Here is a 25,489-nt window from a genome sequence, read left to right as displayed (position 1 = left end):
CCCAGGATACTCACACAGACCGCAGGATGCTCACACAGACCCCAAGATGCTCACACAGACCGCAGGACACTTACACACACAGCGCTGGACCCTCTACTTTCCCTCCCGTGCGTGGCTCTTCCCTGGCACTCTTTCTCCTTTGCCCCTTCTCTCCTCCTCTAGCTTTCTGTTAGTCTTTCACAGTGTGAATGAAGTGGCAATTTGGTGGGCAGGACATAGTCCCGCCCTCCCCCCAGAAAGTGCCACGAGGCCGGTATCGGACGAGCCTCTGCTATTCCGGGTAGTTCTCTGGTTGTTTTCCCCCAGCCACCCAGCCCCTCAGTCACCGCAAAGCAGCAAGGAGCCCAGGAAACGGTGGACTGTGAGGACCCATGGCACCAGAGGCCAGACATGAAATTGACAGTTACACTAAGCCAGCTTGTTCAGAGACGCCAGGCTAGGGAGCTGATGGCTAGGCAGCCAAGGGGGGTCCCTGAATCACCCCAGTGCTGGGAGAGGCTACCGCCTATTCCCAGAGTGACCACGAGGGCTCCAAGGTGCCTGTGGGCCATCCCAAGGGGCTGCTCGGCTCTCATCCTGTCTCTGTTCCCTCCCTGGCCCAAGCAACTTCGATTCCAGTTGCCTTTGCTGAGGGTTCAGTGGTAGAACCTACTAATAACAGGGGAGGAAGGGTGTCTGGAAGGTGGCTGCTGGGCAGTGCAGCAGACAGGGGACATAAAACAACTGTCTCCCCTACCTAACAAAGCTCAGTGTAACCCTTCCAATGACACAGCAGCCCCACCCCCCAGAATACGCCCAAGAGAAGCAGGACATAGTCCACCAAACACACATGCTAAGGAATGTTCATAGCAGCTTTATTTATAAGAGCCAAAACAACAGAAGCAACCATGGGAGAATGGATAAATGTACGCACTACGTGCAGCATTTTCATGCATATTCTTCAGCAATAAACAGAACCAAACTACTGGTGCCCTCCAACAACATTGCATTGAAGGAAAGAGGCCAGAGATAAAAAGTACATATTGTATGACTCCACTTACATGAAGCTCATGAAGAGGTAAATGAATCTGTGGTGACAGAAGAGAGACCAGGGGGAGGAATAGCTGAAAACAGGCAGGAGGGAACTTTCTGGGGTGGAAGGAATATATGTCTTGATCTGAACGGTGGCCACACAGTATACATACAAAGATCCACCGACCTGGACAGGTAGGATTTGTGTCATTTTTATATGTATGCGTGTGTACCTCAGTAACCATTCAGATATTCATTCCTGGCAAGGAAGGCAGTCAGGCAGGCAGGCAGGAAGGAAGGAAGGAAGGAATGAAGAGAGGAAGGAAGGAAGGAAGGAAGGAAGGAAGGAAGGAAGGAAGGAGAGAAAGAAAGAGAGAGAGGAGAAGAAAAAAAGGAAGAAAGGAAGGGAGGGAGGGAGGAAAGAGAGAGAGAGAGAAAGAAAGAGTGGGAGGGAGGAAGGGAGGGTAGAAGGAAGGAGAGAGTAAGAGACAAGACAGAAAAAGAGACAGAGAAATTAAAAGAAAGAAAAAGAGAAAGAGGGAGGAACAGAGAGAAGGAAGAAAGAAAGGAAGGGAAAAAGGGAGGGAGAGAGGGAGGAAGGAGAGAGAAAGAGATGAGAGAGAAAGAAACAGAGAGAAAGAAAGAGGAAGGAAAGAGAAAGAGACAGAGAAAGAGAAAAAAAGAAAGGGAGGGAAGAAAGAGAGAAAGAAGGAGGGAGGAAAGAGAAAGAGACAAGAGAGGGAAAGAGAAAGAAAAAGAAAGAGGGAGGGAGGAAGGAAAGAGAGAATGAGAGAGAAAGAAAGAGAGGGAGAGAAGAAGAGAAAAAGGGAGGGAGGGAGGCAGGGAGGGAGAGGAAGGAAGGAAGAAGGAAGGAAGGAGCGAGCGAGCTACATACTGACTTCTTACATCTGGTCTGATCATTAAAGCTTCCCCCACCTTGAATGGCGCCCCCCAACATCTCTTTATCATAGGCTTAGCAAAAGGGTCTTTTTCTAAATACGCTGGGGCTGTTCCTCATGCCTCCCGCCACCCACTCCGCCGGCAGACGCCATACCTGGGCACCTGGGCTTGGACGGGCCTGTCCCCCCACTCCCGCCCCCAAATTCCAGGCAAACCCCCAGACCCAGGCCGACCGCCTGGGTGCCCGGGCTGTTCCCTAGACGGCCGGAAGGTGGCGCCCGCGGCCCAGAGCCCTCCGAGGCCCGAGTCTCCGCTGGAGGCCGGGGCTCCCCGCCCCCTTCCAGAAGAACGCGGTGAGGCTCCGCCTTTCCTCCTCCCTGCAGCTCCGTTCCCTCTCCTATCCTTCCCCGCTCCCTCCAGCGAGGTTCCTTTGGGCGTCTGGGAGCACGGGGTCGGGCGGCCTGGGTCCTTTCCTCCCTGCGCCCTGCCACCCTCCCCGCCCCCAGGTTCTCCTTCCGGTGGACTAAATTTAGAGGGGAGGGTGTGGCTGCCTGCACCCGGCGGCCAGGGCGGCCAGCGGGAGGAAGGGTCGCCGAGACGACGCGGGGTGGCGTCACGTTGGTAAACACACTGGGTGCTCGGAGCTGCCGCTGCCGCTGACGCCACCTGCCAGGCACCCCGCGATGCGACGTGGCGCTGCCGCCCGCCCCGCCCGCGTGCCTCACCCCCAGGACTGGGGGGCCGCTGCCGGCGTGCTGGTGTCCTGGCTCCATCAGCACCCCCCCGGCCGGGGCCACCCTCCAAAACCGCCTTGCTTATACAGTAAAGGGGGGGGGGGGGGACCGCCGCAGTTCTCAAACCTGACTGGTGCAACCCCTTCTTGAAAATTTCCTGCGGGCTCCAGGTGTGACTGGGATAAAACTGGGAGGGACCCACTCGCCTCTGAAGTCTCCTCACAAAACCCCTAGTTCCCGTGGGGCACCCCGTCTGGAAACCGGGGTCTAGTGAAGCTGGAAGCTATGGGGAAAGGATACTTGGGGCGCAGCGCCTCCCCAGCCGGCTACCTGAACTTCTGGCTACCCTCAGAAGTGGCCAGCTGGTCCTCACTACATTGTTGTGACAGTCGCATAAGGCCTTATGCGGATGTGGCAAGACGGACAATGTTTTCAAGAGCCTCAAGTGTGAAAATCATTTGTAAAGTTCTATAACTAAATTCTGAGCAGAGAGCCTTGGGACTGGGGTTCAGAAATGCCCCGTGGGGAACGCAGGTGGGCAGTTGCCTTTAAGATGAACACAGAAAGGACCCTGAGTTCCCAATGTATCAGAGACCTTGCACTCAAACAGCACAGGGGTGAAAGTGAGTAATGAGCAAGGGCCATGTGGGTCACCTGCACCCATGACCTCCTCCCCCCCCCCCAAGGAATCCCACAGGCCAGTTCCTTCCACGGGTCAGAGAAGCCTTACACAGGGCCCACAGAAGGCAGAGAGCTGAGAAAGCTGCCCCATGGCCCCCCATATGGACACACGGAGCCAACACACCCTGGAGTCCAAACTGAAAGGGACAGAAAAATCATGTGTAGGAACGCCTACTCCGTGCCAGGCCCTCAGCGAAACGCTGAACTGGGCCTTCCAGTGCTGTTATCTCCAGCCAGGGTAGAGAGGAGAGGGTGAGAAGCAACTTGTTTTCTGTTGATTTGTGGCATCTTTTCCTTTCAGCTTTTTTTTTTTTTTTTATTTTATGAGAAACCGGCTTATTGAGGAAGAAGAATCAGTTCATGCTCCTTGGTGCCTGCCTGTCCTTCTCTCGCCTTTGGGAAATAAATAAATAAATAACATCCGCTCCTTGATCTGTATGCACAGGAGAAACAGAACACCCTGTACTTTTTGAGCAGATAAAGGAGAGAAGAAAAAAGTGCTGGCTCAGCCAGGCGGGGGGGGGGGGGGGGGGGGGATAGGGAGGGGGAGGAGGGAGGCACAGGGCAACGGACACTTGTCTTCTTGCTCCTGCTTCCATGGAAAAATGAGGGTGGGAGCCTGGGGCTCCCATGTGCCCAAAGAGGCCAAGCCTGGTAGCTTCAAGAAATCAGGCCAGCCATGGCATGAGTATCCCACCCCCACTCTAGATGCCCCACTGCCTCCCCCCGAACCTCTGCTCTGGCCCGCCAGCCAACACCTCCCCCTGCTGCCCACTGCCCTGACTGAACCTGCCCAGGAAGCCAGTCTGGAAAGAAGGCAGCAGCAGAAGAGAGGAAAAGAGGGAAGAAAGGCCCCATCCCTTTGTCAGGGTCACCCAAGAAAGAAGGATGAAGACGAGAAAGCGAGGCGACAGAAATGGGCATTGGCGTTGCCACTTTCCCACCCCACCTTCTCTCAGCATCCCCACCAGTTGCATCATCACCCTCAAATTTACCCTCCAAGAAGCGCCTCCGATTGCCAAATACCAGAGACGTACTTTAGTCCTGGCCTCCGACTGCTGACCCCCTCTTGGAAATGCCCAGTACTGAGCAGGGGGCACCAGGCATCTTCTTGTGCTTCCCCATCACGATTAAAACCACAGGACTGCCAAGCGGTCCCAAGGCTCAAAGCTGAATGCATCCTCAGAGGAAGACCTGCCCTTATCCATCAGATCAAGCCATGTCAACCCCCCAGAATCACTGTCGCCTCTCCCCTCAATTTCCCCCCACACACCCCTGCCTCCTCCATCTGAACTGTACCGCTAGACAATTGCTGGGCCTGCCCCAAGTCACGCCCAGGCCTCTCATAGACCAGGAACGTAACCCAGCAATTCACTGAGCTAACCGTGTACCAGGCATAGGGAAGGCCTCGGCATATCGGCCCCTTGCCCTCTGGACTCAGCTGACCTTTCTGGCTTCAATTCTCACTCAGATGCCCCCAAACATACACACACACACACACACACACACACACACACACACACACACCAACTTCACTAAAGTCTTGGGATCCCCAGCACTGCCCACATGAAGGCCTCATAGGAAATATCCCTCCCTCACACATGTCACAGAAGCCAGCTCTGGATTCTCTTGACACGCACACCCTTGTACGGAGTATTGGTTATGCAGCTGTGTGACTGCACGGCTGTATGTTGTTGGACCCACCAGCAAGGTCTGCTCCCACTGACCTTTCCTGAAGCACCCTGGAAAGGGGAGTTCCTTGCACTGGCTGGGCTCTGCAGTGATCCCCCACGTCCCCACCCCCATCCTTCTTCCATTCCCCAAGCATGGACATCTCACCCCAAGAAATCCTATTGTCTGTTATTCCGTAATGAGGCTGCAACCCCACAGTCACGGAGCAGGGCATGGTCCCAGGCTACACTGGGTGACTTCCCCCACCCCCCCCAAGCCCTGGGAGTGAACTGCGAGGAAGGGTCAGTAGCCCAGTTCACTGCAGGGCGCCCCTTCCGCCTCAGGCTGGAGTACACTTCAGCTCACTTCAATCGGCAGGTCACTTCCCTCCCCAACAGCAGCCACTATAACAAAAAACCGGCTGCCACAAAGGGCCAACTTCCCAGGTGCCCCACCGCCTCCCCAAGTCAGCCTTCACAAGAAACAAAAAAACTCTACCCATCCTTGGCTCCCCTCTAAACACAGCCTACTCTTGGGGCGCCTGGGTGGCTCAGTCGATTAAGTGTCCGACTTCAGCTCAGGTCATGATCTCACGGTTTCCCGGTTTGAGCCCCGCATCGGGCTCTGAGCTGACAGCTCAGAGCCTGGAGCCTGCTTCGGATTCTGTGTCTTCGGATCTCTGTCCCTCCCCTGCTAGCACTCTGTCTCTCTCTGTGTCTCAAAAATGGAAAAAAAAAAAAATGTTATAAAAAAAAAAATTAAACACAGGCGACTACTCTCAAATGTGTCTGCCTGTCTTTTTCTCAAGGTCACCTCATTCTGAGCGACCCATTTCCTAGAGGACAAGAAGACGGCCAAGGCAGCTAGCCCACCCAGCTCACCTCACCTCACCCTTTAGGATCCAGACTCCTCCAGCTGAAGCGCTCCACTTCCCACCTCCAAGCCCTATGCTTCCTCACAGGAGCCCTACCCAGGGCTCTGGGGGCCATATGCACCCTCCCCTAACCAACTTTGGGGACTTACAATCCTTTCCTCTGAACAGATACTACTAGTGCCCAAGGGCAGCAGCCCTACCTCAGTTTCCCTGGAGGGACCCCTCTCTGCTTCAGGCTTCTAACAGATGGGAGGGAGGGGCAGGGAAGCTGGGGGGCTGGCCCAGGGGAATCTCTTTGGACTGCCTGGCAGGTCTGGGGAGGGATTTGGATTCTCCTGGGCCCCCCAGACAATGCAATTATTCTTCAAATGTAAAAAATGCCCAGAAATCCCAGACCAGCTGCTTTGCACAGCCGCGGAGACAAAGGGGCTCTGTGTCTGCATGTGAGGCCCCTCCCACTCCTCAACCCCAGGGAGGGGCTGGGCCCCGAACTCCTCCCCACCAGACCCTCCCCAGCCCTCCTTGCCCTGGCCGGCCAGCCAGGAAGTGAAAGAGGCTGGGCTGCTGGGCCAAGCCTGGCCAGCCACAGGGGCATGAGGGTGGGCAGTGAGAGGGCATAAGCATGGGGACAGGGCAAGGGCAGCCTGGGAGCCCAGACCCCGGCTCAGTCTTTTCCTTACCAGGTGACCTGGACTAGTGGGTTCCCTTCTCTGGGTCCCACCCGGCCAACACCTCTGAACTTAGCCCAAAGACACAGCATCTGTACCCCACCTCCTGGACACACTGGTTTAAGCCCCATCTGATGCTTAACGGCCTCCTTTAGTCTTCCAGCTTTCCCATCTGTAAAATGGGCATAGGGACCTCTACCTGGTAGGACAGCTGGGAGGAGTAAATGAGACAGCACCTAGCAGGGCCACCTCTGAGACAGCAGGAGAGGGAAGAAGACCCCTGAAGAAACCAGTACAGGGGCTTCGCCTGGGACCCAGGACTCCATCTCACTTATAGAAGAACCCCAGTCAGCATCTGAGCTCAGACCCAGGCCTCAGCCTATGGCTGCAACCCTAGTATCAGACCAGACCTTAACCCTGACATCAATCAGAGTGCATGGACAGCCTGTGTTTGACTGGCCCCAACTCTGAGTCAGCCTACATCCTACCCAGTTCTGGAGGGTCGGGTATCAGAGACAATGGTCATTAGGCAACCCCAAGCTCATAAAAGGGAAGGCGTGGGAGCCTCATTCCACAGAGCCCACCCACCAGCAATGTTCTCTGGCTGCCACAGGCCCACGTGGGCAAGGGGCTCTGGGGGCCCCATCTTCCGTCCTGGCACTCAGACTTCTCTCCCAGCACAATGTCTTTGTTACCCACATCTCCTCCTCACAACTAGATGCATAAAGTCAAGTCCCTAAAAGCGCAACTTTAAAAGTCTTTGTAAGCCTTTTCAGAAGAGAAGCAGGAAGCCTATGCTGCATCCTGCATGGAGAGAGGCAGCCCTTGACTTGGTGTATGGGGGGACAGAGCCAATGGCACGGCCCACACAGGCACTGGCGGGTAGGAGGGAGAGGCATTCCTGGAAAGGTGAGCTCTGTGTCCCCACCCCTACTTCCCTTGATGCTCCCTGGACCCAGGAGGATGGTTCCAGGACCCCAGTTTATAGCCACCTACAGAGACAGGCCTTGGAGATAACCCAGCCCAGGCTAGAAGCCTCGCTGGGGGTGGAGGAGGGAAGCAAACATGGAAGGAAGCCAGAGAAAGGGTAGAGTGTTTCTGATGGGCCTAACGCTCAGCCGGCAGCCTCCACCTCTACGACTGTGTAGCCAGAGGGAAACAGGTAGAGATGGGCCAGGGCGGAGCCCCAGACCACATTCCTGCCCCCACAGTCACACTGAAACAGCTTTGTCCCACACTCCACCCTAGAGATCTCACCCTGAGCACAAGTAAGTGAGTGGCTCACACTCTGATCGTAGATCAGGTCAGGAGCCAGTCATGACCACTTCTAAACACTCGGCCATGAACCTCTCCAAATCTGGGCCAGCCCGACCGGCTCAGCTTCCACCTCCGACCCCTGCTCCTCATCCCCCATGCCCTGGGTTCCCATTTTTGTGCGTGACCGCAGGCAAACATCCTCTCTGGCCAGGGAGGCAGCCACCTCTGTGCCAGCAGCGCCCATCTTCTTCCCCTCAGATCCCAGAACTTTCAGGTGTAAGCAAACCCCGTGCCTCCTCGGCCCAAGGAGAGGTCAGGGGTCTGAGACATGGACTGTGGACTCCTAGATGCTCCTAGAGAAGATGAAATTACCCAGACAGCCGCCTCTGCCCCCAACCAGTGAGGCCTTGGGAGAGTCCATTAGCACTTGAGCCTCACTTTTCCCATCTGTAAAATGGGAATAATAAAATGGGAATAATCACCCTTGCCCGAAGTGAGGCTAGCCCGGACCCCAGACCCTATTGGCCAGCTTCCAGGGTCTCCCAGCAAAGTCCTAAAGGCACAGGTCTCATTCTGGCTTCCTTCAGCAGCCCTCAGGATCAGACGCCAAGGCCTGGATTTCCTCCCTCCAAGCAGGACCTGACACCCAAACTCTGAGTCCCCCTCCAGGAAGTCATCAAGCACACATGTGTAAGAGACCACAGAACTGATCGCTGTCCTAGGGACCACGCTGGTGCGGGGCTGCCCTTGGTGAGCAGAGCAGGCTGTGGGCAGAGTGGGCCTGAAGGGAGATGGTGCTCACAGAGACACTCCTCTGGGAGGAAGTTCTCCTACAAGGGCTGAACTTGAGAGAAAATTAGCCTCAAGAACAAGGCACCAGCCCTGTTCTGAGGCACCCAAATCACTATGGCCCTTGGGGAACCCCAGGAAGAAACACTTACCCCCCTCCCTCCCTCCCCCCTTCCCTTCCCCTACTTCCTCTCTCCCCTACTTTCCTTCCTCCCCTACTTTCTCTCTCTCTCTCTCTCTCTCACACACACACACACACACACACAATCACAATCACAAAAACACACTTTCCTATGGTTCACTTGATGACCTAGTTTAGTCAATAGTCCCCTCTTTTGAGAACATGTTCTAGCATCATGGTTTGCATATAGGTTCTCCCTGGGATCAGATCACTTGTTTTTTAGTACCAATGGTTTGTGACTTATTAGATGAGTGACCTAACCCAATGAGGACAGAGAGTGCCTGCTTCAGGACACCTGGGTAGCTCAGTCAGTGGAGCATCCGACTTCACCTTAGGTCACGATCTCGCGGTTCGTGAGTTCCAGCCCTGCATCGGGCTTGCTGCTGTCAGCCTGTTAGCACAGAGACCACTTTGGATCTTCTGTCCCCCTCTCTCTGCCCCTCCCCTGCTTGTGTTGTATCAACGATAAATAAACATTTAAAAAAAAAAAAAAAAAAGAGTGCCTGCCTCACAGGGTTGAGTGCGACAATGCAAAATACTTAGCCCAGAACCAGGCATGTAGCAGCAATGGTTTTTATATTTGTTTTCCTACAGGCCCAAGTGCATACTAATCAGGGTCACCAAGGGAGGCCTGGGTCAGGAGACCAAATGTGGCGGGGATGTTGAGCCAGTAGAGAAGTCTCAGACCTTCCTGAAGGATGACTCCAGAGCAAGACCTCTAGGCCTCAAAGAGAACCATCCTAGCCCACGGTGATAACTGCCATGGTCTGATGACAGGGGAGGAACAAAGATTAGGAGAGAAGGCCATCCCACCTCCTGGCGGTGCTTGGACCTCCCAGGCAAGACCTATGAGGCTGTAGGTACAACGAAATGACCACCCATGTGGTCACCAGCCTCCATGATGGCCCTCGATGACCTTTGTCTCCTAGTACTTGTGCCCTAATGTAGTCCCCTCCTAAGCTGACCTGTGTAACCAATAGGATATCATAGAAGTGACAGAGCATGATTTCTGAAACTGGGTCAGAAAACATGCTGTTGCATCCACGTGCTCTCTTGGACTGCTTAATCAAAGGGAAGCCAGTCACCACCTTGTGATGACACTCCAGAAATCCTATCAAGAAGCCCAGGAGGCAAGAGTCCTACCACCAGCCAAACCATCTTGCCAAGCTGTGAGTGAACCACCAGGAAGCAGATCCTCCAGCCCAGGCAAGCCTTCGGATGAGTGTGGCCCCAACCGACATCTTGATTCCACCTCCTGAGAGACCTCGAGCCAGAAACACCCACCTAAACTGCTCCCAAATTCCTGACCCACAGAAACTCTGAGGATGATGAATGTTTATTACTGTTTTAAGCTACTACATTTGGGGGTTGTTTGTTACAGCAATAGGTAACTAACTACAGTCAGCAATTCTGTCTCCCCAGAGACCCCCAAGGGAGAGACCCCCCCAAGGGAGAGACCCCCAAAGGAGAGACCCCCAAAGGAGAGACCCCCAGGCAAACTCCCCACTCTACTCAGGAGCCCAGCTCCCTTGTTTCTGAAATTCAGGGCTGTGGCGGAGTAAAAAGACAAGGTGGCCCAGGCCCCACAATTTACAAGCCCACGAGACAGGCACTCCTACCTAACCAGGGATTCACACTCACCTGGAGATTTTTACAAATGACCAATCCCCAGCCCCCTTGCTGGGTCATCTAAATCAGACTCTTGGGGTGGGGGCGTACAGGACAGGGTCTAGCTCTCAGTGATCCTGGGGAAGACTCGATTTCCATCTGTGGAACAGTAGTTGCCCTCATATCTGTTCTGCTTTCTCATGAGTCCTAAGCTCTCCAATCAGAAGTCTTCAGAGAGATTTAGATGTTTTCTCTCCCCCAAGATACAGCCCTGCCTGGCACTGCATTAGTCCCTGGGGAGAACACAGCAATGGATTAAAGAAAGAACGTACATGATGTGATAACAGCAGTGATGCTGAAGATGTGATAACAGCTGGGATGGTGAATGCGGGAGAACATGGGCCAGGCACCTAACGGGGGCAGGGAAAGGAGTCAGAGAGGATTTCCAGGGGAGACCTGAGAAAGGAGCTCCAGCAGCACAACGGCAAAAGCTCGGAGAGACTGCTTACAAGATCAACTCTCAACACCGCTTTTCCCTCCCTCCAGGGCTCCTCCTCCAAGCTGCTGGCCCCACGTGGCCGCATTCACCTGACCTTCCTCTGCAGCTGCAGCCGCCACCACCTAAGCCACTCTGCAGGCATGACGGGCGCCCCTGAGCTTCCCCAGGTGAGTCGGCCACACACGAAAGCTTGCCCCCATGGGGGCACCAAGGAGAAGGGGCAGGGTGGCCCCGACACCCCAGAGGGCACAAGACTCCACAGGCGGCATCCCAACCCTCCAGAGAAAGAGGCAGGATGGTCACGCTCGCGCTCAGCAAACAATACAGGCATTGCAGACCCAGCATAGTGCAGGGTGCAGAGCAGTGAGATGTCCAGGTGAGATGCCCAGGACATGGAGCAGGGGTGAGGATGGGGAGGAAGCCTTAGCTGCATCTTAAAGCAGGGGGGCATGTTCCAGGCCTAGGGTGTAGCCAGTGGGGAAGACACTGGAGATGCATGAACAAGGTAGGAGAGAAAATGAGGCCCAGGGAGGGGAGGGGTGAAAACAGGGGCGGGAGGAAGCAAGGGACAGACTTTTCATTTACTCATTCATTCATCCGTTCAAAAATGTTTTGTCTTCACACCCATTAGGATGGCTACTATAAAAATAAATAAATAAATAAAATGGTGAGGATGTGGAGAGATTGGAACCCTTGTGTGCTGTAGGTAGAAATGTAAAACGGTGTAGCTGCCATGGAAAACTGTGTGCTGGTTTCTTTAAAAATTAAATATAAAGTTACCATGTGATCCATCAATTCCACTGCTGGGTATATATGTGAAAGAATTGAAAGCAGGGTCTTGAAGACATATTTGGACACTCATGTCCACTGAAGTATTATTGACAATAGCCAAAAGGGGGAAGCCACCCAACGTCCAGGGACAGATGGGTAAACAAAATGGAGTATATGCACACAATGGAGTATTATTCAGCCCTTAAAAAGGGGGGGGGGACATTCTAACACCTGCTACAGCATAGATGAACCTTGAGGACATTATGTTAAGTGAAATAAGCCAGTCACAAAAGGACAATTACCTTGGGGCACCTGGGTGACTCAGTCGGTTAAGCTTCCAACTCCCACCCAAGTCACGATCTCACAGTTTATGGGTTTGAGCCCCTCTTCAGGCTCCAGGCCGATAGTGCGGAGCCTGCTTGGGATTCTCTCTCTCACTCTCTCCCTCTCTCTCTGCGCCTCCTCCACTCATACTGTCTCTCTCTCTCAAAAATAAATAAACCTTAAAAAAAAAAAAAAAGGACAATTACTACATGATTCCACTTATACGAGGGACTTAGGGTGGTCAAATCCATAGACACAAGTAGGACGCCAGGGGCCAGGGAAGGGGGGAGATGGGGAGTTAGGGTTTAATGGGACTGGTTTCAGTTTTGAAACATTAAAAAAAAAACCTGGAGACAGACAGTGGTGGGGATAGTAGCACAACACTGTGAATGCACTTAATGTCACTAAACCGTGCCCTTACAAACTGGTTAAGATGGTAAATTTTAGGCGATGTCTATTTTACCCCCAAAGAAACCGTAAGAAACAACTACGGCGACAAAAGCGTTTGGTGAGTGCCAAACGTTACAGCCGGCACTCAGGGTACAGCAACGACCAGAGGCCTCCGCCACCCGACCCCCCAGAGGATCTAACAGGTCAGGGTGACAAGTTCCACCAAACAAAAGAAGAGCAGGGTGAGGGGAGACGCAGCTGCTCTGCGTGGGGAGGTCAGGGAAGTCTGGCCGATAAGGTGACATTGGAGCAGAGGAAGTGACAGGCAGAAGGGGGGATCAGAGGATGAGAGTGCTCTGGTGACCTCCTGGGGATTGCTGGATGACAGGATGTGGGGGTGAGGGCGAGGGCAGGAGCAGGATGACTTGGGTGACCAGTCATGACACGGCCAATCCTGACAAGTTCCGTGTCAACTAGTTGTCGCCTCTCCCCTTCACGACAAGCCTGTAGGGAGGAAGGGTGAGAAACTGAGGCTGAAGAACTTGGTGCGGGATTCTCAGGCAGGGGGAGGGCCCAGGGGCTATCACAGCCCGGAGCAGCAGCCCCCTGACCGGGGCTCGTGTCCCCTTGCAGAGATCCACCCATTCCTCGGAGGGACCCTTGAACTTGAAGCCTGGGAGGCGTGAGCGGGCGGCTGACGAGGTGGCTTCCCTGCGGGGCTTCTCCTCTCTCCCTGCCAGGAGCCGCAGCCTCGGATCTGGGGTGAAGGAGGACAGCCCAGTCAGCACTTTCCACGGACTCTTTCAAAACCACTGACAAGAACCGAGGCTGTGAGACAAACTCAGCCCGGGCACAGTGCCCCCTGGCCGGCCCCTCGTGACTGCACAAAGCCCGTCTGTGCTGCGGCTCCAAGCCCAGGGAGGAGGGAGGTCTCCTGCGAGCCCATCCTCTCTCCTGAGCCACCACGGGGTCCCCACTCTGCCTAGCCCAGGACACCCCGCCCACAAAGAGGCAGCCTCGGTGGCAGGGCTGAGCTGCCCAAGGCTTGCCGAGCCCAGGCAGGGTTTGTGGGGCCGTGAAATGCTTAGCACTGATTCCGTACCCCTCCGCTGTAAACTCTTTTCTGGCAAGGCCCCCTCTCTTATGGCCTCCCCGTTCACCACAGCTTATCACAGGCGAAGGTGGCACACACACCATCACAAAAGGAAAAAAGGAAAACATCCTCGAGAAACCCAGCCACCAGACACACTCCGTAGCAAACTTCTCTTTACTGAGCCCTTGGTGTGCCAGGCCCCGTGCTGGGGACTTTCCATTCACTGAATCATTTAATCCTACACCCTGCTGCCCATTTTACAGATGAGGAAACAGGCTCTCAAAGGTTCCCAGATGGGACGAAGGCCACCCAGAGAGAGTGAGGGGCAGAGCAGGGCTTGACGACACTGAGCTCATCTCTTTCTGCCCACTGCCTGCTGGGTTCTCAGGCTCCCACTCAGCCTCCCAGGACAGCGGGCCCGAGGGCTGCCCTCAGCTTGGCACTCCCGTCTTACCCTCCCCACAGGCTGACACTGAACACATTGTGCCAGGCACTCGGGGCTGGCAGGAGGCATCCCCAAGCCTGGCGGCTCAGCCCAGCTGCCCTGCCAAAACCTAGGCTGCCACTGGGAGGCCACCTGCCTCTAGGCCAAGGTGTTGGTGGGGTATGCTGCGGCCACCCTAGCCTCTCTACCCAGTGAGGCTTGGCCTAAGGCTTGCCAGGCACTACGCTATGCCGGCCACAGCCCTTTGCCCTTGGTTTTGTCTTCCATAAACACCTGGCCCTGTCCAGGAATGGTGTTCTAATTGCTTTTGCCTACACGATAGAAAAGTCTAAGAGCAACTAACTCGTACTTCCCTCTAGACAGTCACCTCCTTTCTCACTGGCCCAAGACATTCCCCTCCCGGTAACTTCAGAGTGGTTTCACTGTGCTCTTCTAACGAGTCCTAACACAGGATCGCCCAATAAAGGGCTCTCCATAAAGTTCAAGCCTGAAGCAGGACCCCCACCCTCACCCCCCGCCCCCGCCCCAGCAAGAGCTGGAACCGGGTCTGAAAAGCCAGTGGTGTTCATTTCAAAATGCACACGTGGGCCCTGAGCCCATGATTTAATCCATAAAACACCTACAGAGTTAAGACGCTGGGCTTGGACAATAAACATATTCTTCAAGTCCTTTTGTTGAGTTCAAAGACAGACTTAATAACTCACCAGCTTTTGAAATCGAGAAATGTCTGTTCTTATAATTCTGTCATCATTATCACTATTTTTTGCTGAGCACATGTGAAGTACAGAACACAGTGCTGAGCACTTCACGTAGAATATATCAGTTAATCCTCACACCAACGTGTCCATCCCACAGAGGAGGAAACTGAGGTTCTGAGAGGTTCCATAATCTGCCATCCAACATAATGCGCTCCAAAAATCGCTTAGTAAGATATTAATGCTCAGGCTTTACGTTTTAAAACCAAGAGATGAGTCAATTTCATTGTCTTTTCCTGAGATAAATTTTCAGGTTAACTCAAAAGTTTTGCATTAATTGTGTATGATTTTTTTGATTTTCTAAAATAAAGAAGATCAAAAGTCATCCGTGTATTTAACATTTAAAAGCCTCATTTAAAGGGGCGCCTGGGTGGCTCAGTTGGTCGAGCAGCCAACTTCCGGTTCAGGTCGCAATCGCGCAGTTTGTGAGTTCAAGCCCCGCATTGGGCTCTGTGCCGACAGCTCAGAGCCTGGAGCCCGCTTCCCGCTTCGGATCCTGTGTCTCCCTCGCTCTCTGCCCCTCCCCCACTCGTGCTTTGTCTCTCTCTCTCTCTGTCTCTCTCTCTTTCAAAAATAAAATATTTAAAAGCTTTGTTTAAAAATCTTTCCCAAGGATGTTTGCCCACTGGTGATCCTAAGTGTCTCCTGTCCGAGTCATCTTTTTTTTTTTTAAGTTTATTTACTTTGGGTGGGGGAAAGGGGAGGGGTAGAGAGAGGGAGAGAGAGAATCCCAAGCAGGCTCCACACTATCAGCACAGAGCCAGACTGAGGGCTCGATCTCACAAACCATGGGATCATGACCTGAGTTGAAATCAAGAGACAGCCACTTAACCAGCTGAGCCACCCAGGTGCCCCACAAGTCACCCTAAAATCTAGCTGACCTGAAGTCTCATCAATTTTGGCCAGTCCAAAAGAAGGACCCACCAGCCTCTCCTCCCTGGGGTCTAGAGTTTGGAGGGCTGGGCTGGCTTGGAGGAGAACTGGCAGTGGGTATAGAGGCATGGTTGAAGGTCTGGGGACAGGCCCTGTGGGGGCTGTGAGGTAAAGAAAGAACATCACACCAGATGTCCTAGAACCTTGGCTTTGAGACCCAGTCATGCCATTCAGCACTGCCAGTATCTCCATGCTCCAAATGGGGCAACAGCTCATGCCTGGTGCAGCCATGTGGAGAGGACAGGAATTATGGGTCTGCCAGGGCCTGGCACAAAGTTGGCGGAGGGTGGCTACGTTCTTTCTTCTGTTTCCTAATAACTTGTAAATCATTTCCAAGTGCTTCTTCTCCTGGTCTTAAATCACACCTTCCTTAACATTCTCCCCCAAGAAGCAACTAGAAGATAAAGGAATCTGGATCGAGGGGGGTGGGGGAGATGGGGGGGCGGGGGTCTTCCCCTCCCCCACAGCCAGGCCACCCTGCTCTGGCTGAACCTGAATGTTTTTCTTCAGCTTCTGTCCCTCTCAGCCTCTGATGTAGAGGGAGCAGGAAAAGCCCTGGTGCCTGCCTGTTTGAGGAAGAAAGAGACGGGGCACCAAAGGACAAGGCCCTGGAGCTGGGCTCAGCAAGAAGGCGCAGGAAGCATCGTCTGCAGGGGCCTCCCTGAGCGCTTCATCACTGTGTCAGCCTGTCCGCCCCAGCGCGCCATTACAGCAACTTCTCCTGGGTCACCTTGTGAGCGGCCACACCCCATCTCCTCCACCTGAGCTACTGAACAAAGAATCCTCACACCAGGGAGGAAATGAGGTTTGGCAAGGGGCAGGGCAGGGTAGCCTCAGTGACGGTCCCCACCAGCCACCAGGGAGGGGAGAGGGAGCGGAAGGGCACAGGGGACCCTCCCCTTCCCCCTTCAGCATGTGCAACACCCCTTCCGGGAAGGTGACATGGTGAGATTCTTAACCTTTTGGAAAAGTGACTCAGAGCTCTGAGAATCTGAGGATAAGGGTCAAAGGGCCAAAGGTCTATAAGGGTCACATAAGCAACCCAGCCCTCCCTGTGCTTTGGGCCAAGAAGGGGCACAGCTATTCTGTGAGGAAACCCAATGTGTGCGTTTGAAGGGGGTCCCCCACCGCCACCCCACCATCACTGCACACCCATGCCATATTTCGCACTGAATCATTGTTTTGTTTTTTTTTTAATTTATGTTTTATATTTGAGAGAGAGAGACAGAGAGCGAGTCGGGGAGGGGCAGAGAGACAGAGACAGAATCCGAAGCAGGCTCCAGGCTCCGAGCTGTCAGCACAGAGCCCGACGCGGGGCTCGAACTCACAAACAGCGAGATCATGACCTGAGCCGAAGTCGGACGCTCAATGGGCTGAGCCACCCAGACGCCCCTGAATCACTGCTCTGATCCAACCACTGCCCTGCTCAAAGACTCTGATGGCCCCGGAGGCAGGTCCCTGACACCCTCCCCCTGCCCTCAGGGCCCCTGTCTCCCACAGGCACCCTCTGGGTCTTCTGACTCCCACACCCAGAGGAGGGCCTGTGAAATCTCATTAGGTCAAAATCTCCCCACCCTGCCAGCCACTCCTCCAGGAAGCAGGTCCTTGCTACCCTCTACAGATTACTCCTCCAGTCTAATCAGGACCCCACCCTAAGCCCCACCAGGCTCTCTAGTGGCCTTTGTGCCTGTTCATGTCCCCAGCAACTGTCCCCTTCCCTGGGTCCCTCCTGGAGACACTGCCTACAGCCATGTCAATCACACAAAGAGCAGCCAACCAGTATTTGAGTGTCACAACGGCCCTACAAGGGAGGTAAGGTCATCCCCATGGTCCAAATGAAGACACTGAGGCACAGAGCAGTTTGACTTCTTGCCCAGAGATCACAAACCCCCTCTCCAAGGTGAAAGGCTGGGAGACCTTGGGCAAGGAGATGGCAGGAGAAGGGGAGGGGAATGGTCCTCCCAGAATTACACAGACCCCAGCCTGGTGACCACTGTGTCCTAGGCACCACACACGTCTGCCCAGGTCCCTTCCTCAACCACCCAGTGAAGTGAAGCAGAGCTGTTGCTGCAAGAACCCAGGGCTGACTCTGGGCCCATGTTGCCTTCAGACCAATCCTCCCTCTGCAGTGCCCTTGTCTTCCGCTGACTGTCCAAATAGTATCCATCCCCCAAGCCCACTTCCCCCAGGGAGCTACCCATCCATCCTTCTGGGCCCACCCATCTTTCCACATCTTTCCACATCAGCCCTTGCCCACCAGGTGTTTTCCTGGTGAGTGGAACATATTATTAGGACACCTTCTCCCCCCAAAATTTTCATGGTCAAATCAGTTTAGAAAACACTAAAAGGTTTCTTTTTCTGCAGGACTTGTCAGAACCTTTAATTCTCCTAAATGCATTCTGAATCTCCCATAGGCTGATGGAATGAATTTGACAGTTTCTACCCTTATCTGTCCCCAAACCCTTGAGGTTTCTCAGAATAGTCTTTGTGAAATGCTGCCCCTTCCCACCTTTCAGAACAGCCTGGCACAGTAGAGGGCACACGGGCAGGGATCATGACAGGGGGAGGGGGAAGTGTATCCTTTTAGGACATTGACGGGACATTTGGGGAACTCAGACTGAGAGCCCCTCAGTCTCTCCTTTCCACCCTCCCCCGGATGAGGTGACTGTCTCCTCCTGCCAGCATCTGGAGGGACCTCACCTGACTGGGGCCCTCAGATACCACCCCGCACCCCAACCCCACCAGCCTATGTAGGGCCCAGAGAGCAAGGGGCCTCGGAAAATCCCTAAAGCAGGCTGGACAGTTCTTCTGGGCAAATTACTTAATCTACTCCATCATCACTATTGAGTTTTAATATTAAACCAAAATTAAAATGCATTAAGCTGCCATTCTGAGAAGATGCGGTTCCCCACTCAGCAAACCCTGTCACCCTCCCCCCTGCTCCCCAGGGAAGGGACCAAGTCCTTCAGTTAACAGAAAACTAGGGCCTCAGAGGGTAGCAGACACTTGCCTGTAGTGGCCCAGTCAGGGGCAGCGCAGAGAGAAGCATCCAGGCCTCCTCACGTCCAGGTATGCGGGGAGGTGGCCCAAGTGGGATAAGACCCCAACAGTGGCTCACGTAACCATCGGTGGCCACTACAAAGACTCACACAGGCCAGGGAAAGGGATGCTGTACACACTGGGGGTGACAGCTTAGTAGCTGGGGTGACTTTGGGCACTTTTAGGAGAAGATGGCATGTCTGGGGCTGGAGTCAGCTGTCTCCCCAGTCTCCTCGGCCCCACCCTGGCTGCAGGAAGAGTGCTCACCCCAGATTGGCTACCCACAGGGCCGGGCTCAGCTGTGGGCAAAGATAAGATGCTCTGTATCCCGGCTGTGTGTCACCCTGACTTGGGGCAGTCGCCTAAGACACTTTTCATGGTCTTGAGAGTTCCTCACAGTCAGGCGCTCTGAAAATCAAAGGTCTCAGACCTTTGTCACCGGTCTGAGACCCAGACTCCCAGAGCCCCTTCACCCAGCCCCACCTCCCAGCAGAGTGGCCCCTGCATCCCACACCCTCTACATACTCCCCTCACCTCCCACAACACAGTCCACAGGAGCCAGCATGGTCCCCTTTACCTCTTCTAGATCCCACCTGACCTGCACCTGTCCCTGTACCTACCTGCTTCGGCCCCCAGGTCCCCAGTCTCAACCCTCACTACACAGAGATGGCCCATGGACCAGGTCTGCACCACCCAGGAGCGTGTGGGAGATGCAGAGTCCCAGGCCCTGGCCCAGACCTACTGAATTAGAGCCTACATTTTAACGAGATGCCCATGTGATCCATGTCTATGTTAGAGTTTGAGAAGCACTTTTATAGACCACTGGTCTAATCAAGTCATTGCACCCGAGGCCTATAACCTTCAATGGCTCCCCAGGGCCTAGTGAATCAGGTCTAGACTCAGCAGCTTGGCAGTTAAGACCTTCCCTGACCTGGCTTCAACCCAGTACTCCAAGCTTGGGCTCCCCCTGCCCCTTGGGAATGTCATCCCCTCGTCTGTTGGCTAATGCTGCCCAGGACTTGGGGACCCTCTACAAGCACTGCCTCCTTCAGGAAGCTGGCCTGAACAGTACCTCATTATATCACATCTGGAGTGGCTCACTCATTTCCTGCAGAGGAGAGCTCTTGTCCTGTGTAGCCAGTGGCTCCGTGCACCAGGCTGGGGCACAGGGTGCTGACCACAGGTAAGAGGGCCCAGCACCCAGCTGGAATGTCCACCCTCAGCTCCAGCCTGACAGCGTCAGGCTGAGCCCCAGCTTTCATCTCAACTCAGTGGATGAGTCTCCCTGCCAAAGAAGGGGCACTCCCGAGACCCATGGGCCTGCTGAACTTCTAGCAGCCATGTGCTTACCCTGCGCCGCAGTTTCCCAAAATGAAAAGAATGCCACCAACTCTGCCCCCTTCTCTCCCTGGGGGACTGGAAGGATCTGCTGAGATAGATGAGCAGATTCCTTAAACTGTGGGGCTCAGAATTTGGAGCCAAGAAACTCCATCCCTGTATGGTCAGCAACCCTTGTTTGGCCGGCCAGCCAGACCCTGGGGAAGCCAAGTGACCTGCCCAGAGGCGTTCTCATGACCAAACAGGAAAGCCTCGAAGGACAGGGCTGCCACACCCACCGCCCGCCTCCCTCCTTCCTGGCCCAGTTCCTCGGGGCTGGCACCTCATGGGAAGTCCTCACTCCTTTATGCTGGGTGTGCAAGAAGCCACTCAAGCATGCAACCTCAGGAGTTGCCAACTTCTGCAACCTCTAGGGAGCAAAGAAAAAGTCTCTCCAATCCCATTTTACAGACAGACAAAAAGAGGTAAGGACAAGACCAACAGTGATGTGGATTAAGCTGAATTCGAGTCCCATTTCTCCGTTCCCCCAGCTCTGCTCCCACATTCAACCCAGCCCTACTCAAACCTCCATGCACACTCCCCAAGGCCAAGTCCAAAGCTCCACCTCACAACATTGTAAAGTAATCCAAAACAGGCGGTTTATCTGCAGAGCCCCTCCTGACCTCGTGAGCTCTCCAGAGGCAGATGAAGAGGGGAAAGGGCCATGCTAAACCCAGAGGGGTGACCTTCTAATGGCATCCCGAGCAGAGAGCTGCTTTTGCACCAGAAGTACTTGACCTCCCCAGCACCCCAAAACCACAACACGCATGACGCCCAACTACTTGGCCTGGGCCTGGGGCCCTTTCTAGAAGGAAAAAAATGGGGCATGAAGCAGAGGACCTCAGCTGCCCACTCTGAGTGAGGACCCCTTCTACCTTCAGGGTATGGCTTCTTTCCTACCTCCCCAGCCTCCAAGGCCAGGCACCTCTGGGAGTCAGGCAAAAGCACTTGTTAGTTAAGAAGCCTTCAGCTGGTGTGGATGTGAGTGGCAGGGGAGAAGTGTCACAGTGGAGTGGTTTACAGCACAGATTCTGGAGCCAGGCTGCCTGGGTTCAAATCCTCACTCTGTCACTACTGAGTTATAGGACTGTGCCTCAGTCTTCCCATCTGTAACATGGGCATGAGACCTACATTCTAGAGCTGTTAAGAAGAGTAAAGGAGTTAATATTTGCAAGGTCTTTAGGCCATTGTGTGGCACCCAGTGAGTATACCAGGTCCCTGGCCCAGCCTCTTGGCCTCTGCTTGATTTTTCCCACCCAGGATATTCTCCTTGCTCCCACCTATTCCAGCTCAAGACCTTTCGTAGGCATGTCAGCCTGACCTTAGATCTGAACCCTTAGCCCCTATTCCATTGTCCCCCTCACAGTGTCCCTTGGCCCTCTATTCAGGGCTCTCCCGGATCTGAGGTCCCCTAGCTCTTAGCTCTCCATTCTGAGATCACCAGCCACACAATTTAATTCTCAGCTGGCTCCTTTGTGCAAAGAAGAGAGCTGTGGGTGGAGAGACAAGGGTCTATAGAAAGATGCTCAGCTCCAGCTTCCTCTTCCAACTCCTGTCCTCCAGGGCTGGGCACCCAGCACGCACCCAAGGGATAGGCCTGAAATAAATCTCTGTCCGCCCAGATCACCCCCATCTCCTGACTTAGAGAAAACACACACACACACACACACACACACACACACACACACACACACAGCCCTCTGTGGACCCAGCCTGGATTTCAACCAAAGAGAGCAAAGGAAATCATTTATGCCCAACCCACCACAACCCACACCAACTCTACACCCCCAGACCTGCCCAATCTTCCCTAAGCAGACAGGCCTGCTTTTAAGCCTCCTGTACCCTCCCCATGTCCCTTCTTCACATCCCACTGGCCCTCTCCAATTTTTACAGCAGTTTATACAACTGCTTTTGTGGAAAGAAAATAAAAATCCTTGGGGTCACTGCTTCTGCACTGACCGCAATACCCATGTCTTTCTCCCTGACCCAGCCCTGACCTTCCCACCTGGCTCAAGATTTCCTGAGAGTCAGCCAGGGACTGTGTTGGATGCTCTAGATACAGCAATGGGCCATCCAGTCAAGGTCCAGCACTTGAGAAGCCGGACAAAGTAAACAGATAACTGCAACAAATAGTATGGACTGTGATCAATATAATTAAGAAAGGAAAGAAACCAGGTGCTATGACAAATTACAGGGGAGTGGGGAGGGGGCCTCTACCAAGACTGGGAAGGCACATTTAAGTTGAGACCTGACAATGAGAAGGAGCAGAGCCAGCCCAATAGAAAACCCTGGACGAACATTCCAGGCAGAGGAAACTACACAAGCAAAGGCCCAGAGAAGGAAAAAGTTTAGGGTGTTCAAGGAGCAGAAGTGATTCAGATGTGGCGATTGGGAAGAACGCAAAGGGGACAATGGTCAGGATAAGGGTGGAGGAGGTCAGCAGTGGCCAGATCATGGAGGGTCTGATCTTTGAAATTTTATTCCAATGGCAGTAGGGAGCTATCAAGGGTTTTAAAGGAATGTGATTATGTAATCACTATTTTTCTAAATCATTCTTGCTGTTCTGTTAAAATAGATTTGAGGTGGGCAAGTGGGAATTTGGGGGAAAGCAGGTAGCAGCTACTACAGCACCTGGGCAAGACCCAAAAGGTGGCTTGGCCTGGGGCAATGGCCTGGGGCCATAGCAGTGAAGTCAGAGCATGAAGAACAAGCCTGAGATAGATTTTGCAGCAAGAGTCAAAAGGACTTGCTGTTGCGCTGGATGTGGGAGGGGGGCAAAGGGAGGAGCTGGTACCATCTGGTCCTGCCTTTAAAGGTAGGTGGGTTATGGGCTATTTAGAGAAGGCCCAGGAAGGTCACATTTGGGGAGTGCAGCCAGGGTTCTGTGTCATCCATATGAAGTTTGCATACCTATGAGACATCCAGGATACCCTAAACCATCAGATGGGTGGCTAGCTAGAAAAGCTAGGGCTGGTGACAAAATCTACTACTTAAAATCATGAGAAGAGAAATGATGTACATTTAAGATCAATGTGTTTGTAAAGTAATGCTTGATTTGAAAAATCAGAAGAAAGAATGAGGGCTTGGAGGATAGGTAAACAGTGGGGAGTCAGGAGAGCCGAGGGGCTGAGGACAGAGCCCTGGGATCCCCCAACCTTTAGAGCTGAATGAAGGAGTTGTCCCCAAAGACAACTAAGGAAGGGCTAGCCAGGGAGAGAGGAAGAAAACCAGAAGTCAAGAGAGGATACTAACTCTAGAAAGAGAGAAGATCAACAAGACCAAGGTGTGGGGGGGGGGGGGGGGGGGGAGGGGGGTCGTCAAAGAAGACCTGCTTGTAGGGGCGTGGGAATCACTGGAGACCTTGACTGGGGCAGTTTGCGGTGAAGTGGTAGCACCAAGCCGGGTCAGGTGAGCTGAAGGACCCGAGGGATGTGCTCCAGAGGAGCAAGTGCGGACAGCTCTTTGCAGAAGTTCTGCTGTGAAAAGAAGTAAAGAAGTAGATCTGTAGCTGAGGGGGAATGAAGGATAAAGGGGGAAAAAAAAAAAAAAAAAAGGAGCGATAAGTGAGGGGTGGAGGGTATTAAGGCATGTTCTTATCCTGTTGGGAATCGGGGGATAGGAAGCCACTTCTAACGCTGGAAATCGGAGTGTGGGACAGGGAGCAGACCACCTTGGAGCCAAGTGGAGGCGTGGGCGTGTGGCGGGAACTGGAATGCTTTCTCCCTGCCCCCCCCCCCAACAAGAGGGAAGGGGGGCAAACGTGGGGCCTTCACTGCACACACTTTCCGATGCACGCCTACTCAACCCTGCATTCGTGCCCACTCCAACGACCCCTGGGGCTTGTTCCAAACACCAAGTTGCCCCTCACGGACTGGCACGGATGTGTCACCACCAGCAGGTTCTGCAAACAACCTGTGGGCACATCTTACCATTCGTGCCAGCCACTGCACTTATCGCGTCGAGGCTGTGGCCCCTTCCTAGCACTAGCTCAGAGGGGGTCCACCGGCCCTTCACCTGCCCAACCCCCAAGGCAGTGGCCTCCCTCAGTCCCTCCCCCAAAGTGAGCACTCAACACACCCTACCCCTTTCCCAGCCTGGCTCCCTATTTGGCCCTCTGGAGAGAGCGGCTCCCCGCCCCCTAGACCACCCGGACAGCCGGAGGGAGGGCGGCCCAGCCTCTCCCCGAGTCCCGGTCGTCGCCCCGGCGCCTTCTCTTCTGTCCCCAGCGCCCACCCCCCGGACCGCCCGAGTCGCCGCGGGGCGCCCGCGCCAGGCTTTGTCTGCGCCCACCGAGCGCGCCCGCCGGGCGCCCGGGGCTCTCCCCTGCTGCACGGAGCTCGGGGAGGGTCCGGCCTGCCCTCCACCCCCGCGCGCTGGCCTGGCCAGCGCAGCCCCCGCCCCGGGATCACCGCCCCGGGCCGGACCACCGCTTCCCCCGGCGCGAGCGAGGGGGCGCGGCGCCCACCGCTGTCCGCGAGCCTCCGGCACCGCCGCGCACCCCAGCCCTCCCGCGCGAGCGCCGCGCTGGCCGCCGGAGCCCCGGACCGCCGGAGCCTTCGGGGCCGTTCGGAGCCCCTCACCTTCCCGCGGCGGACGCAGCCCCTGCGGGCGTGAGCGAGGGCCGGGGGCTCGGGACGGGGGGGGGGGGGGGGGGAGGGGGGCAGGGGGACTGGGGGGCGGACGCGCGGTACCTTTCCCTGCTGAGCCGGGGAAGTGAGTCTGTGGCGAGCGGCGCTCCAGCCTCGGCCTCCTCCTCCTCCTCCCCTCTTCTTCCAGCCGTCTGGCTTCCTCCTCCAGCCGCCGCCGGGACCGTAGGGGCCCGAGCCAGCCGCCGCGGCCTGCGTGGGGCCCCGCTCCGCCTCGCGTCCCCGGCCCACCCCGCCAGGTCCGCCTGGGCCCGGCCCCCTGCTCCGCCTCGGGGCGGGGACGCGCGAAGCTCCTCCCCGAGCCCGGCCCCCAGGGAGCGGGGAGGCGGGGGCCGCGGGGGCCGCGGGAGCCGCGGGCCCCCGGGAGGAGGGGTGGGGGCCCGCCCCCGAAGCCCCCGTCCCAACGCTCCGTCTCTAGCTGGGCGCCAAACGTACTCACTCATCCCCAAAAGGAGAGTAACCAGCCCAGCCCTGCCGGCCCGATGCTGGGCGTAACTCGCGGTCAAGGCTGCCTGCCAGGCGACCAGCAGAGCCAGGACGCGGGCCTCAGTTTACCCGCAGAGTTGGAGGGAAGGGGCGCCCCTCTCCTCCCGGAGCTGCCTTCACTCCCGCAGACCCTTCGCTGGATCTTAGTTGGGGTCAGTGGGTTCGTCCCCAAGGGCCGCCTCATTTTCTCCCCAACACCCGTTGCCTCCCCGGCCACCGCCACCGCCACCACCCTCTACCCCGCCTCTGAGACCTCCGCGCCTCAGTCTCCAATCCTAGGCAGTAGGGGGTTGGCGCAGGGCGCACTCACAGAGCCACAGCCTGTCACTTCGCAGCCCACTACGTGGAAATGGCCTC

General features: G+C 55.1%; 1 protein-coding gene across 8 annotated transcripts in view; it reads right to left on the bottom strand.

The window, feature by feature from the left end:
• The window catches only part of SMOX (spermine oxidase), a 56,458-nt gene extending 31,571 nt beyond the window's left edge, over positions 1-24,887 (bottom strand). For 3 of the 8 annotated variants that reach the window (XR_008289191.1, XM_027069632.2, XM_027069629.2), the window contains exon 1: positions 24,692-24,886. The gene's annotated coding sequence lies outside the window, so the exon portion shown is untranslated. Of the gene's footprint in view, positions 1-11,946; positions 11,972-18,594; positions 18,827-24,691 lie in introns of those variants that run through there. The other 5 variants (XM_027069631.2, XM_027069628.2, XM_053200209.1 and 2 more) reach the window with 3 other exon arrangements.
• Positions 24,888-25,489: the final 602 nt, after the last annotated feature.

The sequence above is a fragment of the Acinonyx jubatus genome, chromosome A3 (assembly GCF_027475565.1).
Source record: "Acinonyx jubatus isolate Ajub_Pintada_27869175 chromosome A3, VMU_Ajub_asm_v1.0, whole genome shotgun sequence".
Classification (NCBI taxonomy): domain Eukaryota; kingdom Metazoa; phylum Chordata; class Mammalia; order Carnivora; family Felidae; genus Acinonyx; species Acinonyx jubatus.
The sequence above is the reverse complement of the archived record's forward strand: the minus strand, read 5'-3'. Positions and strand labels throughout refer to the sequence as shown.